Below are 16,173 nucleotides of genomic sequence, written 5' to 3' on the forward strand. Positions count from 1 at the left end.
TTTTTTTTTTTTGAGACGGAGTTTCGCTCTTGTTACCCAGGCTGGAGTGCAATGGCGCGATCTCGGCTCACCGCAACCTCCGCCTCCTGGGTTCAGGCAATTCTCCTGCCTCAGCCTCCTGAGTAGCCGGGATTACAGGCACGCACCACCATGCCCAGCTGATTTTTTGTATTTTTTTTTTTTTTAGTAGAGACGGGGTTTCACCATGTTGACCAGGATGGTCTTGATCTCTTCACCTCGTGATCCACCCGCCTCGGCCTCCCAAAGTGCTGGGATTACAGGCTTGAGCCATCGCGCCCGGCCAAGAATCAATATTCTTAAAATGTCCATAACACCAAAAGCAATCTACATATTCAATATAATTGTCAAAATACCAATGACATTCTTCATAAAAATAGAAAAAAAAATTCTAAAATTTATATGGAACAGCAAAATACCCAGAATAGCCAAAGTTATCCTGAGCAGAAAGAACAAAACTGGAGGAATCACATTATCTGATAATATGGTTTTGTTCTATGTCCCCACTCAAATCTCATCTTGAATTGTAAACCCCTTAATCCCAACATGTTGAGGGAGGGACCTGGTGGGAAATGGTTGGATCATAGGGTCAGTTTTCCCAATGCTGTTGTCATGATAGCAAGTTCTCACAAGATCTGATAGTTTTATAAATGTTTAACAGTTCCTCCTTCACATGCTCTCTCTTGCCTGCCACCATGTAAGATATGCCTGCTTCCCCTTCTGACATGATTGTAAGTTGCCTGAGGCCTCCCAGCCATGCAGAACTCTGAGTCAATTAAACCTCTTTTTCTTTATAAATTATAAATTTCTTTATAAATTATAAATTTCTTTATAAATTACCCAATCTCAGGTAGTTATTTATAGCAGTGTGAGAATGGACTAATACACCTGACTTCAAATTATACTACAGAGCTATAGTAATGAAAACTGCATAGTACTGGCATAAAAACAACACATAGACCAATGGAACAGAATAAGGAACCCAGAAATAAATCCATACATCTCCAGTGAACTCATTTTTGACCACGGTGCCAAGAGCATACATTATGAAAAAGCCAGTCTCTTCAAAAAACGGTGCTGAGAAAACTGGAGATCCTTACGCAGATGAATGACACTGGACTCCTATCTCTCATCATATTCAAAAATCAAATCACAATGAACTAAAGATATAAATCTGAGACTTCAAACTATGAAACTAATAAAAGAGAACATTGGGGAAATCTTCAGGGACATTGGTTCTGGCAAAGATTTCTTGAATAGCACCCCACAAGCACAGGCAAATGAAGCAAAAATGGACAAATTAGATCACATCAAGTTAAAAATCTTTGCATAGCAAAGGAAACAATCCACAAAGTGAAGAGCCAATTCACATAATGGAAGAAAATATTTGCAAACTATCCATATGACAAAAGAGTAACAACAACAATATGTAAGCCCAAGCAACTATACAGGAATAAAAAATCTAATAATCTAAAAATCTGCTAATCTGATTAAAATAGGCAAAATGTATGAATAGACATTTCTCAAAGACATACAAATGGCGACCAGGTATATGAAAAGATTCTCAACATCATTGATCAGAAAAATGCAAATCTAAACTACTTGTTAAAGTGGCTTTTATCCAAAGGACAGGTAACAATGAATGTCTGTCCTTTGGATACAAGGCTGTGGAGAAAAGGCAACCCTCATACACTGTTGGAGGAGATGTAAATTAGTTCAGGCACTATGTAAAACAGTATGGTGGTTCCTCAGTAAATTAACAATAGAACTACAGGATGACATGGCAATCTCACTTCTAGATATATACCCAAAAGAAAGGAAATCAGTATATTGAAGCTATATGTGAACTTCTGTGTATATTAAAACACTATTCACAATAGCCAAGATTTGGTAGCAACCTAAGTGTTCATCAGCAAAGAAATTGATACAGAAAATATGGTACATATACCCAATGGAGTACTATTCAACCATAGAAAAGAATAAGTTACTGTCATTTGCAATAACATGGATGGAACTAGAGTTCATTATGTGAAGTGAAATAAGCGAGGCACAGAAAGACAAACTTTGAATGTTCTCACTTATTTGCAGAAGCTAAGAATTAAAACAATTAAACTCATGGAGATGGAAAGTAGAAGGATGGTTACCAGAGGGTGGGAAGGGCAGCAGAGGTGTACGGGAGAGTGAGGATAGTTAATGGGTACAAAAACATACTTAGAATGAACAAGGTCTAGTATTTGATAACACAACAGAGTGACTACAATCAACAATAATTTATTACATATTTTTAAATAACAAATAGAATATAATTGGAATGTTTGCAACTTTAGGAAAAGATAAATGCTTGAGATCATGTATACCCCATTTACCCTGATGTGATTATTATGCACTATATTACTGTATCAAAATATTTAGTACACCCTATAAATATACATACCTGCTATGTGCCCACACGTTTTTATAAAAAGACGACAGAGCACTCACCTTCTTTGATCATTTGCATTTCATGGAGAAGGGAGATGAAGGTAAGTCTATGTAGTATGGAAAGAGCAATATAAGGTCCAGGTAATAAAGGTGATCAGCTGACTGTGATGAGATGAAAATCAACCACTGCCCTAGTTCTAGTTCCTTCTCTGCCCATTTTGACTAGGAACTTCAAGAAGATATTGGCTGGAACTTGCATTTTTGACAATTCAAGGGCACTAGTTGTTCATGAACTTCACTTAAAAAAACACTGTGATAAAATGGTATTGAATAGTGATTAACTGCATTATAACCAGAGAAGATAGAGGGATGTGAATATACAAATGCCTTCACCCACAAATTTTTTAATACAAAGTCATAACTTTTTAAAACACAGTAAGTAATCAAGTTTACATTTTCCATGCTACAGAAAGAAGTAGACATGTAGGACAGTTTATAGCTATTTATTTTCTCCTGTATATCAGCTTGATTAATGTTAGTATATTAACCCAGGTAAGCAAGTTTTAAAGCAAGGAAAAAAAATCGTTTTGCTATTGGCTATTTTGCTTAACCACAGCAGAAAAGAGAGGGAAAAATTATTAGTATTGCACAGCACTGAGGAGAAAACATATTTACCTATCTATAAACCCTTTTTCAACATTTTTGGGTTTTGTTTTTCATTTTAAAACAGCATTATTGATCAGGCTGTACTAACTTTGCCTTTTGGCAACTTAATTAAAGAAAGATATTTCAGTTGCCATGATCTAAAGTAATGTTTACCACTATGGTTTATATTTAACATATTGTAGTTATTTTTTGAATTATTTTGTTTTGTCACATAGAATATTGTGTGTGTGTGTTGTTTTAATTTGAGTTGGTTAGCTCCACAAATTCCTCACTTAAGCTTTCCAAATGGACCATTCTTTTTTAAACAAATAAATAAATAACATAAGATGAATAAAATAATGAGCTCAAAGTGAGATAAAGAAATAAATACTACAAAAGGTTGTGGTGGATCACCAGTGAAATAAAAGTGCAGATTTCAATTTCCTGGCCTAATAAAAAATTAATATAACTCTCTATTTTACTCATCTTTAAGATTCTAAAATACTCTAGAGGAAATTGAATCCAAATGTTATTACAAAAGTAAAAATAATAAAAAGAGTTAGTAAAAGATCTATCAAACATAATAGTAGAATCTGATTTCTAATTTTGGGAAGAGAAAAAGTTTATGGTTCATTTTAATTTTACATTGTTTCCTATCAATATGTATCTCATTTTTTTGGAAATAATATGAATTTTATGGATATGGTCTCATGAATGAGACTTTTCTTGATGGAAAGTGTAGTCATCATGTTAGAAGAGTCCCTTTGGGGAAATCAGTTATCTCCTTACTTGCAAATAGCATTCATTTTTAAGATTTTCTTAAAAATTAGGCTTCAATATTACCAGAAACAGATATTTCACCTTAGCAACAACCTACCTTGCAATCAGTGCTGCAAAAGAGAAGAACACAGCCTTTATAGTCAAAGAGATCTGAGTGACTGGAAGCAAAAATATTCCAACAGAAAATAAAAGTGAAACAAGTGGGAAGAGATAGGATTGAAAGAAATGAAGGTAAAAGAAAGAAGAGAGAGAGAATAGAAAAAGATGTGTATGTAGTGTTATAAAACTAACAAAATCTAATTTTAATATTTATTTATATTTACCTTTTCCCCAAAAGCTTTACTAGGGCCAGAATATTTAGAATTATCAATGCTTATGAGACTTTTAGGAAAAAATAACCTATTGAGATTATTACTGGAATTTCAAATAAAACTAGACTTACATTTCATTCATATTTAAAACTTTTTTTTTCAAAATCATTGTAAGGTACACCTTTATAAAATATCTACCACACTGTTTTAGAACCCAACAGCTTATGGGTGAAGAAATGGTTTATCACATGATTTTCTTGGAGAAGGATTAGCCAAACCTTAAAGCCTTATTAAAGTGATTTTCTTAACTAATTTAATTGCTGCCCAGTAACTTTTTAATCTCTCACATCAGAAATTATCCACAAATCCAGCAATATAGGAATCTGCCAGTAAATTTTTACTATACTTTGACAATTGTCTCTTTTAGACAATAAAGCTACATCCTATAAGGAAGACAGATTCTAGTAGTATATTTTACCTACATTGGGTAAATTATTGTCTTTCCAGTAGAAAGACAGTAAAAAATCCTTTTGCTTAAAATATTACCTCCAGTCACCTTGCAAAATCCCTTCCTGGATGAGATGTATTTATTCAGCTTTTCACTGTAGTGAATTGAGTTAGGATTAAGAGTTCTACAGAAATTTCAATGACACAAAAAAGCATGTTTCCTTATCCTTGTAGAATCATGCAGTGACGGGTAGTGGTGTTATTTGTATGACCTTGTAAACTTAATTTCTAAAATTGGTGAAGGGCTTGTTTGTTGTCCCGTGTGTTTAGGGCATATGAATAAGCTGTCATAATCTTTTAAGAACGCTGACACTTTCACATTTTAGTTGTACACAATTGATCTGGATTATGGCAAATACTGTGTGAATGTGTAAGCATTCTTGTGCATGAAGGCTAACTACACTACATGTTTTTATAAAAAGAAACAAAGAAGCCTAGTAGGAAATCATTTATTTCCTAGAGACACAGTAGGGCAGCATATAACACCTAAAAACTCTCCTGTCTTCCACGCTGTTGTATCATATTAAATAAATTTCAGGAGCTGACAAGGGCTTTTCAGTGCCAGTCAACAACCGGAGAAAGAGGCGTTGCTATTGACTACTGGAAAAGCTGTGGTGCTGAATTGCAGAAGCTGTCTTAAAGGGTTCCAGCCGTCATCATCACATCAGTGAAGCATATTAATCTGTTCCACATTGTTTGACAAAGCTGTGGGTAATTATCTTCTCCACAATATTTTCACAGAAATCTTTTATGAGATGATATTGTTTAGTGGGAAACAATAGCTAAATTTTCCAACTAGGGGGGAGAAAGGGTATGTATGGTTCATAAAAAGCTGACATCTTTTTAGTTCGTGGTTTCCAGAATTCAAGTAATCACCAACAATGTAATTCATGTGCCTTATGCGCAAAAAACCTGAACAACCATACTTGCCAGCCCTAAAGATTAACTTAGGTTGTGACTATTACTGTTGTTGTTGTTATTATTATTTAACAATTGGAGGCAATTTAAGAAAAATCTCTTACAATTTCATAAAGAAAATTTGGGCATGACATCCAAAATAGGAAGTACGTAATCTCAGAATGAAACACAGACTTACTTTTAAATTAAATAATTTTAGATTCAAGAAAAACTCACTGCCTTATCCTTATAGCACATTCTCATTACATGACAAACTAGTAAAATAAAAAGCTTGTTACTTTTCGTAGATTCGAGCTTGGAAAATACTGCTTTTCATTGTTATTTTATAGAAATCAAAAAGGCCTTTCAAGGTTTATCATTTCTGTAGCACGCAGCTCTCTCTGTCCCTAAAAGAATGATTTAACCTGTGACTGCCAAAATCAGTGACAGATTTTGACACAAGCTGTGAAAGAAGCATCTGTGTGACTAATGGCCTGGCACATACATTCACTTGGTGGCTGGGTGCCAATATTTTATCTGGATGGTTAGCTTCAGCCTCAAATGCCTCCACTTTAACAACTCCTGGATGAGACTCTGAAAACAAAGTAATTCTTATGGATTATATCTCCTTATCATGTCTCACTCATCCCATTGACAAATGCTTCTCTTTTCAGTTATTGCGAAAGACTCTTCCCCTAGTGCAGACCCAGAAGAAATAAAAAGTGGGTCACTACAGGTGGAATGTCTGAGCCCCAGAGAGACAATGACACAAGAGTGAGACATGATAATATGACCTGTATTTCTATGAAATGTCATTTAGGTATGGATTTAACTGTGGACCCAAAGCATTATGCTCTACAAATCAAGTGAGTTCCTCTTGCTTTTCCAGGAACTACTGTCCTTCCAGACTCAACTGATCAGCTTTCCTTTGAAGATTTTCCTTTTCTTTCCCTATCCAACTCAGAACAAAGGATAAATCAGATAAAATCAAACAAGGTGAAGCCAGGCATGTAATTAGCTCTCATAATATATGTTGTAAACTCCTGCATGCTCTCCAGAAATGGGTTACAACTTTAGTTTTAGACTTGCTAGAGAATAAAGGCATTGGCAGAATCAGTTATGGTTCAGTGTCTACGTGCTAATAAATATACCAGTTGCAAAGAACACACTCATGGCTAGTACTGACATGAGGATTTTCTCCTGTGGGCCCTCATAAAGAAAAAATTGTGTAATGTAGTGAAGGATCATTAATGACAGCCTCATAGTAAACACAGGGGCATTCAAAAATCTGTTTCTTCTAACATCACTCAGCATAAACTTATGGCAAAATGCCACTCCGCAATTTGGTAAGCACATTCCCACAGAAACCAGAACAGTGTTACAGAATTTTTGCTTGTCTGGCTTAGATAGGATAGATTTAAGAGGAGCTAGGTGAATGGACAGACAGCATGTCCTTCAGACCATCTTTCATAAATATTGTTTCTCCCAGCTGAGCTTCTGATAAATGTTGAATGGCAGTGAGTTGAAGATCATATTCCCTGACAAGTACCTGGAGTGAAGATATTCTGTTTTTCCAGTTAAGTGCAAAGCCATATGTTTTAACAGCTCCTCAACCCAGAGGCCAGATTGACATTTTCTTATGAAGGTTGACAAGTCTGACAAGAACAAATGCTTGAATAGAAAGTCACTCCATCTGCACATGGAGATAAACAAGGGAGTACCTACGGGAAGGGCCAAGTTTCTTTTCAAAAAGCAATTACTCTCCTGCTCACAAATAAAGGGATGACCAGGGTGCCAGAGATCATTGCCATATGATAAGAGCATAATAATTTTAAGCTAGATTAATTTTAACCTTTTAACAAAATACCATGCACATTTGCAAAAAAAACAAAACAAAACAAAAAAACCAAATTTTGTTTTACCCTATTACTGCCATCTGCCTGCAAAAATATTTTATTTCAATTTGTTCCAAAGAGAAGAGGAGAATGTCACTCAAACAAACAAGATAATATATTTTTGTCAATTTTTCTAATGAGTGGGGCATTCATCATGATAAGAAAGCGAAGGCCAGAAAAATGGCTGTTTTCTTGTAAATGCTTACTTAGGTTGCATATTATCTTTCTGAGAGAATCCCATCATTCCTCACCCTTTTTCTCCTAAGTCTTTCTCCTATACACCTGAGGTGAGAGGATCTGAGAGAGTTCTGGTTAGAACTATTGCCTCCATAAAAATCCTGGTACAGGTAGATTAAACTGGCTCTTCTCTCGCTTTAAGGAAAATAGATTTCATTCGTCCTACTGTCACTATAAAGGGGCCAAAGGAGCATCCATTTGTCAAATCTTAGTCATCAAAGTTCATCTAGGAATTTGGAACAAAAGCCCTTGTTGGGGGTCTGGCCCTGTACGTACTTATTTCCCACAGAGCCTTAAGAACAATATATAGAGATACACGTGGGAAAATACAGTCATAATAGTGTATGGCAGTGGTGAATAGTGAAATAACAGTGCCTAGGACTTGTAAGTCCTTGGTAAAGGCAAACTTACAACAGATGTATCAACAAATAAAGTAATATAATTATCTATAATTTGAGTGGAGTAAAGAATTGTCCTTAGTAAGAATGAAGAGATGTCCCACTTTCAACAATGGACAGAACATTCAGACAGAAAATCAGTGAAGAAACAATAAACTTGAACACCGCTATAGACCAAACAGACATTCGAAACATTCTACCCAACATCAGCAGAATACACATTATTCTCAAGCACATATGGAATATTCTCCTGGATAGACCACACGTTAGGCCACAAAACAAGTCCTAATAATTTTAAGTAAAATATATTTTAAGAGATTGAAATTATATCAACATAATTTCCAACGACAATAATATGAAACTAGAATGTAATAACATCAGGAAAATTATAAAACTCACAAATACATGGAAATTAAATATTACACTCCTAAACAACAAGAAAAAAACAAAAAGAAAATCTGAAAAGATCCTGAAACAAATGGAAATAAAAACACGACATACTATAACTTATATAATAAAAGCAGTTTTAAATAAAGGACTTCGTTATAAAAGAAGCAAGCTCTCAAATATGCAATCTAACACTGCACCTCAGAACACTAGAATAAGAATAACAAACTAAGTCCATAGTTAATAGAAGAAAATAATAATGATCTAAGTATAAATAAATGAAATCGAGACTAGGAAAACAATAGAAAAAAAATCAATGAAACCAATAGTTGGGTTTTTTTTACAAAAGGTAAGCAAAATTGATAAATCTTTAGCTAGACTAAGAAAAAAAGGCAGAAGCCTCAATAAAATCAGAAACAAAAGAGGAGGCATTACAACTGATGCCATAAAAACAAAAAGAATCATAATGCTACTGTGAACAATCATACTCCAACAAACTGGAATAGCCTAGAAAAAAATGGATAAAATCCTAGATATATAAAATCTACCAAGGCTGAATCATGAAAACATAGATAATTGTAGTAGAACAATAACAGGGAGATTAAATTAGTAGTTTTAAAACTACCTAAAAGAGGAATGAATGCCTAGGATCTGATGGCTTTACTGGTGGATGCTCTGAAACATTTAAGGATTTAATGCCAGTCCTCAAACTCTTCCAAAAAAGAAAACAATGCTTTCAAACCAAACTCATTTTATAAGGCCTTCATTACCTTGACCAAAGCCAGACAAAGATACTGAAAAAATGAAAATTACAAGCCAATATCCCACATAAACATAAACACAAAAGTCCTCAACAAAATGCTGTCAAATCAAACTCAACAGCACATTAAAAAGATCATATGCCATGATAAAGTGGAATTTACTCTGAGAGTCAAAGCTGGTTCAACATACGCAGATCAAATGTGATATGCCACATTAACAGAACAAAGGGTAAAAAATCACACGATCATCTCAATAAAGGCAAGAAAAAGCATCTAACCAAATTCAACATTTTTGATGAAAATGCTAGTCCACAGCTAATCCCATACTCAATGGTGAGAAACTGAAAGATTTTCTGTAAGACTGATACAAATACAATAATGCCCACTCTCACCACTTCTATTTATTGTAGTACTAGAATTCCTGGCCAGATAAATTAGGCAAGAAAAATAAATAAAGGAAATCCAAATTGGAAAGCAAGTAAAATTTTCTCTGTTAGTGACATGATCCTATGTGTAGAAATCCTTAAAGGCTCCAGAAAAAATAAAAAAGAATAAATGAATTCATTAAAGCTGCAGCATATCAAATTAATATGCAAAATCAATTGCATTTTATACCTGAACAGTTAAAAATCTAAAAGAAAATTAAGAAAACAATCCCATTTATGTTAGCATCTATAGTTAATAAGATGGTATTGTGCACCTCAAAATTTGTTGAGTGTAGATTTCCTATTAAAAGTTCCTAACACACACACACACACACACACACACACACACACACACACACACACAGAGAAAGAGAGAGAGAGAGAGAGAGAATAAGTATTTTATTCTGTTATTCTGTTTTGGTGTGTACGTGTGTGTTGAAATTATATCAATACACACATACACACTAAAACAGAATAACAGAATAAAATACTTAAGAATAAACTTAACCAAGGAGATGAAAGACTTATACACAGGAAACTATAGAACATTAACTTTTTTGAAAATAAAGAAGAAATAAATAAATGAGGAAAGACATTCCAGTTTCATGGATTGGAAAACTTAATATTGCTAAAATGCAACATGTGAAACAACAGAAAATATTTCCGGAGCATTTATCTGACAAGGATTTATTTCCAAAATACGTGTAAAATTCCAACAAATCTAGAAGAAAAAAAAAGATTTTAAAATTGTCAAATATTTTTCAAATTAACAGCTAGTTCTCCACTCCAAAGAAGACATACAAACAGCCAACAGGCATATGAAATCATGTTCAACTTCATTTATTATCAGGAAATGCAAATCAAAACTATAATTAGATATAGCTGGCTTCCGTGGTTCACATCTATAATACCAGCATTTAAGGAGGCTGAGGTAGCATGATGGCTTGAGTCCAAGAGTTCAAGACCATCCTGGGCAGCATGGCAAAACACCATCTCTATAAAAAATTTAAAAAATTAGCCAGGCGCAGTGGCATGGGCCTGTCATCCCAGCTACTCGAGAGGCTGAGATAGAAGGATCGCTTGAGCCCAGGATGTAGAGGTTGCAGTGAGCCCAAGATCACACCACTGAACCCCTGCCTGGGGGACAGAGAGAGACTCTGCCTCAAAAAAAAAAAAAAAAAAAAAAAAACTAGAAGTAGACACTACCTCACACTGCTATGATGACTGTTAAAAATCAAACAAAGATAATAAAGTTTGGGGAGGCTGTGAATAAATTGGAATACTTTTATATAGTTAGTGGGCATGTAAAATGGTGCGGCAGCTATTCTGTGTAGTATGGAGGTTCCTCAAAATATTAAAAATAAATCTATCATATGATCTAGCCATTACACTTCTGGATATATCGTCAAAAGAATTAAAATCAGGATCTCAAAGAGATACCGACACATCCATGTTCGTTACAGCATTGTTCATAATAGCCAAAACATGAAAACCACCCAAGTGGCCATGGACAGAAGAATGGATAAAGCAAATGTTCTATATGTATACAGTGAAAACTTAGTCTTTAAAAAGACAGAAATCTTGCCATTTACAGCAACATGGATAAACCTGGTGGCCATTATCCTAAGGGAGTAAGCCAGACACAGAATTACAAATACTGCATGATTACACTTCTGAGTTATCTACACAGTCAAACTCATAGAAGCAGAGAATACAATAGTGGTTGGCAGGGGTTGGAAGGAGGAGAAAATGGGGAGTTCAATAGATATGAAGTTTTGCTTATGCCAGATAAATAAGTTCTAGAGTACTTCTGTACAACATATTACCTGTAGTTAATAAGATGGTATTGTGCACCTCAAAATTTGTTGAGTGTAGATTTCTTAATAAAAGTTCCTAACACACACACACACACACACAAGGGACATAAGGAAACTGAGAAATGTTGAAAACGTCTATTACCTCGATTGGGGTGGTGGTATAAGGGGTACTTTCATATATCTATACGTGTTAAACTGTACACATTAAATATGTACAGTTCTTTGTTTATCAATTATACCTCAATAAAGTTGTTTTTAAAAATGAAGGAATGGAACAGAGATTAAATCTCATCAGATGGGCTCTACTCAGACAGTTAATAAAGTTTCTCTAATTGACAAGACTATTAAAACTCATGAAACCCCGGGCAGAAAATCTTTCACTGACATTATGTTTATCTTGGGTTTTTAATTGCCTTTGTATTATGAAGTATTATTAAGACATAACCAGGAAAGAAGCTGAGCTATACAAAACCTGGCACAGTTCAATTTGGTTGGAAAGGTAGGGGGTAGGGGAGGTTCCTATTTTTAACAAATAAATTAATTTTAGAATCTCCCCCAGTAGAACTCATAAGTAGAAAAGTCATGTTCTAGAATTTGCCTACAGTACCAGTTTTATCAGCTAAACTCGGGTCTTACTACATAAATTTATTATGCCAAAGTATTAGAGGAAAAGAGAATTTATAAAAAAGAAGAAGATGTATATATACACATAACTTACCATTTCTGAAAAGATGCACCAAAAAATTGTACCAGTAACAGAAACTAGGGGACTTCTGGCTAATGATGCTTAATTTTAGTGATGCACAAGTTTTGGCAATATTTAGTATTTATAGCATGCATATATATTAAGATTTTACAATGGGAATCAAATTTGAAGCTGAAAACATTTTTGGTTCCTTATTCTAATTTCAATTTCACAAATTACCACACTAATCAAACCAGAGTTGACTAGGGTTTTGTGCATGGTTGTTATTGTTTGTGGTTCTTATTTTCATATACAATGTTTATCAATTTAGAGATTAGGATGCCAAATTTCAAATTTCAAGTTTTCTATGCCAGAATAAGGAAACAATTAGTTTTACCTTTATTGACAGTGTGTCAATAAAGAGGGAAATAAAACTCTACTCTTCACAATACCCCAGACAGTTTGAAAATTCCTTCCTGGTCTCCAGCTCTCCACCTTTGGGAATGCTGTCTAAAGTCTTCAATAGAGATTTTCTCAATGTCTCACTGGGGACACAAAGTGTGTTCAGTTTGGTGGCACATGCAAAGTGAAGGATGTAGGAAAAAGTCTGTTCACTGACAGGCAAGATTACAACCCATGGGCTGGGCTGTGGAGATAGTAAGATCAGCCCCTCCCGCACTGCCTCTCTATATTTAAAATTTTACCAGAAGCCACACACTGTAGAACCAAAAGAAGAAAGAATGAACTTAGACATGGATCATATCATCACAGCTGAAGATTGTTTTTTAAGAGGCAAGGTTAAAATCCCAGATATATATATATATACACACACACACACATATGTTACTTCTGGTTAGCATACTTATGATTTAGATCTAGAAATCTCCTAACTGTCTTGGAATCATTGACTGATGTGACAAAGTGAATCCACACACAGGGCACTACAATATAGATCAGTCTTCTCTACCTCCTAAGAAACCCCCAAATTTACATACTTTATAAATAAATGTGTGTATATGCATATCACTATGTGTGTGTGTGTATTACAACATATTTTATCTGCTTTTGAATTTAGTTATAATCATATCAAAATGTTCATTCTATCCTTTTTCACTTTCCATAGGATTAATTTATTCACCTTTTCTTCATCTACCTCATTTTCTAAGTTACTAGAAAATTTGATCCATGGGTAAAATTTTAAAAGGTAGGGAAATAGCTGCAAATTTCTATAAGCACTAGAATAATTTGCAGTCACTTTGTCAGTGATAGATCAGTTGTAGTCAATTACCTCATGGTAAGGCACAAGGTAGGCTGTGTTAAACTAGGCTGTGGAATCTGCACAATACCTGAATTTCTGACTTTTGTTCCACTAGTTTCTTTACTGTTCAAGAAACAATCTGAAATGCAAATAAGGAAGAGTGACTTTACAGAGATAATGCGACATCTGCTTATTTGAAGCCTTCAGAATTAAGTTTATATGAAAACTATGTAGAACTTCCCTCCCAGCAAAGACTATTGTGTGTACCATTCCTTTCCTGGCTCTTGGCATGCTATTGGCACGTTACATTTTAGAAACCCAAAAAAAAAGATTTTAAGCATCTGCCATGTACGTTTAACTTTTTACTTGAAGGAGTTTACTGACTAAGAGAAACAGCATGTAGAAATAAGTTATACTACTGAATATATTGCTTATATATCATGCAATGCAAGAGAGTTATTTCTATGTTTCAAATGTAGTTTATTTTATTGGAAGAACAAAATGACTTGTCATAAGAGCATCTCCATTTAACTGAAATGTGATAAGAAAATCTCCTTATAGTGTGCACATGCTGCTAACTGGAACACTCATCATTTAATGCCCACCACTACCTTGAAAGAAGGAATTCTACTCACTGTAGGAGTCAACCTGTCCATTCTTCATTCAATTATTCACTATAATTATTACAAGGCATCCATAAAAATTAAAGTGCTTCTAAGTCACTAAAAAATGCATGTTATCATGAACTTTTCAAAAAATTTATTAGGTAATGGATAGAATGAAATTTACTAAAAGATTGTTTTATATATGATAAATATAAGTAGCCAAAGTAATATTAATCAGAATATTTGTTTTCTTTAAGAGTTATGTCATGTATAAAAATGTGGTAAGAGACAGATTTTTTTTTCTCACCAGAACTAAAAATACTCTAAAATGTTTTGTCAATTAAGTATCAGCACATAATCAGCCAGAGGTCAGGTATCTCTAAATCCACACAGAAGCATAGTATTGGAAGAATTCACCTCAGTGCATTAACTTTGATTTTCCTAATGCTCTCGAGAAAGAAAAATTGTATTTTCTTTAAAAATAACGTTAGAAAATGATCCAAACACAAACTAGTTATGGGAATTAATAAACATAGATTAGTTACAGGGATTACCCCTGGTGATAGAGTAGCATAGTTGGAAGCAAATAAATGAGGTAGGAAGGTTGTCCCCAAAAGAGACTTAACTCTTCATCACTGTCACATGGATTTTTTTTATTAGATGTACTTTTTTACATCTTTTGTATTACTTGTATAACTGAAAGTAAACTTCATTGGGAAATACTAAATTAGTATATACAGATACATATACGAAGGAGAGAATGAAGAGGGAGAAAAGTGTGAACCTGTACTTCAGGCAAAGACCCAGAACGAAAGAATCAGGCAGAATTCTTAATCAGAATTAAATGATGTTACAGCAATTTTTCATAAAAATCATAACACCATTATAAATTTATCCAAATAGAAAATAGAATACAAAAGACAATCTTGTCTAAATGTGATCATGTTTCTCAGATAACCTTTCTGAACAGGTGTTCAGCTTCCTTTTAGTTTCTATTCAAAGTTTTTAAATTACCACCCCCGACTTTAATATCTCTCCTAATCCATGGATCCATGGAATCTTTTAAAAATCTTATTCTTCATTATCCCTAATGAGTAATCATCTAAAGCCATCTGGATCAGCCTGTATATCTCATACTTACTTATGAGTTTATGTGTCTCCTCCAATGTTAATGATCATAAAAGAAATAGACCTCTAGGACTCAGCTCCCACTGTAACTGGTATATTGTGCAGTAATAAGGAACCAGTTTCTGGAAACCAGTTTCCTTAGACAAGGATTCAGAATTCACATATCTATTTAATGCGGACAATTTTTATCTGTTGAATGTTTAATAAAGGTTTTATAGTTGCCTTTTAACTAAGACCTAAATTTAATATGCCTTTTGGAGTTAGGACCATTCCCTTCTGGCTTAAAGAAATGATCTTTTTTGTTTACATATGTAATATCCCACTTCCAAATCTTATTTCTAAACTGTTTATTGGTCAGATTGAGAGGTATTAACTGTAAAGGACAATTTTGCTCATTTAGAAAACATTTTGAAGGTTTTTTTAATTAATAGATAACAGTACCCATAATAAAATAAGGAAAAGTGTTTTTTATTGGTATATTCTTGGAGACACATTTAAATGCTCTACAGATTTAGGAATACAGAGAATCCAGAATATTCATGTCATTCCTTCCTGAAATCATATAATTCGTATGATGCATTCTGGTAATAAAACATTTAACATTTACTAAGTACTTAATATATGCCAGGTACTGAGCCATGAAGGAGGGATTCCAAAAAGCAAATTACAAACATAAGAATTCTTCTAAATGGATTTTAGGTAAAATCAGCAGAGGGAGTGAGCTTTCTAACCTGCCAGGCTAGAAATAATTCAATTAGAAGAAAATATGAATGTTGGGATTTACCTTACCATTCGTCCATGGCAGCACTTCTGGGTGACACAAATATTTTTGTTATCTAGTCTACCTCTTTTACCTACTTTCCATTCATTTTCCTTTAACATAGAAATATTATATTGAGCCTCTAATAGACCCTAAACATAAATCAACAAAACTGTTTCATGATGTTTCTGTACTGCTACATTTCCTCTCACGTCACGTAAGTTTATTATATATATAT

The 16,173-nt window shown here is 34.0% G+C and overlaps 1 long non-coding RNA gene across 1 annotated transcript in view; it reads right to left on the minus strand.

The window, feature by feature from the left end:
* The window catches only part of LOC116527510, a 78,613-nt gene that overhangs the window by 16,018 nt on the left and 46,422 nt on the right, over nt 1-16,173 (minus strand). The gene's annotated exons all lie outside the window — the stretch shown is intronic.

This window comes from Sapajus apella, unplaced genomic scaffold (genome assembly GCF_009761245.1).
Source record: "Sapajus apella isolate SASKATOON/1434 unplaced genomic scaffold, GSC_monkey_1.0 scaffold55, whole genome shotgun sequence".
Taxonomy (NCBI): domain Eukaryota; kingdom Metazoa; phylum Chordata; class Mammalia; order Primates; family Cebidae; genus Sapajus; species Sapajus apella.